This window comes from Passer montanus, unplaced genomic scaffold, assembly GCF_014805655.1.
Source record: "Passer montanus isolate IOZ18808 unplaced genomic scaffold, ASM1480565v1 scaffold12, whole genome shotgun sequence".
Taxonomy (NCBI): Eukaryota; Metazoa; Chordata; class Aves; order Passeriformes; family Passeridae; genus Passer; species Passer montanus.
The window spans coordinates 11,304,135-11,306,092 of NW_024358722.1; the positions used below are offsets into that span (position 1 = coordinate 11,304,135).

A 1,958-nucleotide genomic window follows, 5' to 3' on the forward strand; every position below is an offset into this window, starting at 1 on the left:
GTTGAGTTGTGGTTTTAATTCTATTTTCATCATAGTTTATATGACTTAGGACTCCAGCAAGCAAACAAGCCAACCATTGAATCCAAAACTCAGCATAGATTTAGTATAGCTCAGCACAGAGAACTTACAATATTTGGAATGGTATTCTTCAGTTAAGTAAAAATAAAATTAGAAAATTAGTAGCTGGCAAGGAAGGAAACAATCCTTTCTCACATTTGTGTATAGTTCAAAGAAATTTAATAGCTAAGGGGTGATATCATACTTTTTCACTCTTGCTCTAATCTACACTGTAAATCAAAACAATTTCATAAAAGGTTAAATTATTAAGAACAGCGGGCCGATGGAAGTGTCATGCAACCAGGAAACCAGGATGACCATAAAAAGAAAATGAGGCTGCTGGTAACCATTATAATGTAAGGCTGAATCACAAATGATAACACCAAAGACCTTTTTCTGTTCCAGTTATAACCCTTGAGAGTTTTGTCTGTTGGGGTTTTTTTTCCCTCTTTGAAGGCAGAAGTAGGCCTATAACCATCCCTGTTTCAGTTTTTCTCTTCCCAGCGATGGTTTCTTACAGTCTGTCATTGTCCGTGAGCTTAAACAGAGCACTGCATAAGCTGTATGCATCACATATCTGTCCCCAAGATGTAAAATCCTTCCCTGCGAGGGAACATTTTGGTGCAATCTAATGCAAATGCCGAGTCCAAGGGAAGAAGGACCGATGAGGTATTTCACCAAAATGTTTCTGTAGACTTAAAAAAAATAATTTAGGACGACCAATGGCAAATATCAGTGACCGCAGGAGCAAGTTCCTACACTGCTCGCTGTATTAGAGTATTAACTTCTAAATTAACCCAAAGCGGAGGAGCCGCCCTGGAGCCGGAGCCGCCCCGGCAGGCGCAGCAGCCTTTCCCCGCTCAGGGCAGGCGAGCTCCCGGGTGAGAGAGAGCCCGCCTTTACCGCGGCCACTTTCCCCCTCCGGCGCCCCGGGGCTGGGGAGGCCGGGCCACAGCGCCCGCAGTCCCCGGCCCCGACACGGCTGCCCCGCTCCGCATGACATCCCGGCGCCAGGGGAGCACCCGCTGCATCCCAGCCCCTCGCCGGCGGGACCCCCTCGGCCCCAGGGCTGGCGCGGTGTCGTCCCCCGGCGCCGCCGCCCGGGCGGGAGCGGGAGCGGTGCGGGGCCGGGCGGCCGCGGCGCCACCGACACCTTACTTCCTGCTTCGCTACCCGGGGCCAGACCCATCGCGGCGGAGGGATCCCGCCGCCTCCCGCAGCCTCCTCCCCCTCCTGCTTCTGCTTTTCCCGGCTCCCTGCTGCAAGGAAATTATTTGACAGCGATTTGCTGACACCGGGGATTTTTTTCTTTTTCTTTTTTTTTTTTTTTCTTTCTTTCTTTTTGCATCACGGACTCGGCAGCTCGGCGGGCGGGGGAGGCCGTGCCGGAGGTAAGTGCCGGTGCCCGGAGCCTCCCCCGGCGCGGGGCCCCCGCCCCGCTCCGCTCCATGTGCCGCCGCCGCCGGGGTGGGTGCCGGGCAGCGGGGCCGCGCCGGGCCGGGCCGGGCCGGGGGAGTGCGTTTCCTGGCGGAGCGATATTTGTTTACAGGATGGGCGCCGTACTGTAAGTGAAGTAGGACCGAGCCCGGGGCAGCTCCGTAATAAATTAATATCGCGATTTGCTCCCGCCTCGCCGACACCGCCACGAGCCCCGCGCCCGCCCCCCTCCCCCGCCCGCCTGCACTTGTTGCAGACTTCGCGCCAGGTAGGGGCAACGCAAGTTTCGTTTTTGCAGGAGCCGGGGCTGCGCTGGGAGGAGAGGAGGGAAAAAAAAAAGGGGGGGTGGGGGAGAAAAAAGTTTGCCGCTCGCAGTTGACTTTCGGTCTGCAGCGCCGAGGCCCTGCCGGCTGCCGCCGCCTCCTGCCCGTGCGGGCGCGGGCGGGCGGGGGGCGCTGCCCGGT

General features: G+C 56.4%; 1 protein-coding gene across 9 annotated transcripts in view; it reads left to right on the top strand.

The window, feature by feature from the left end:
* Window positions 1-1,190: 1,190 nt before the first annotated feature.
* TRERF1 (transcriptional regulating factor 1) overlaps window positions 1,191-1,958 on the top strand; it is a 101,814-nt gene continuing 101,046 nt past the window's right edge. For 6 of the 9 annotated variants that reach the window (XM_039697987.1, XM_039697986.1, XM_039697982.1 and 3 more), the window contains exon 1: window positions 1,455-1,762. The gene's annotated coding sequence lies outside the window, so the exon portion shown is untranslated. The other 3 variants (XM_039697988.1, XM_039697983.1, XM_039697984.1) reach the window with 2 other exon arrangements.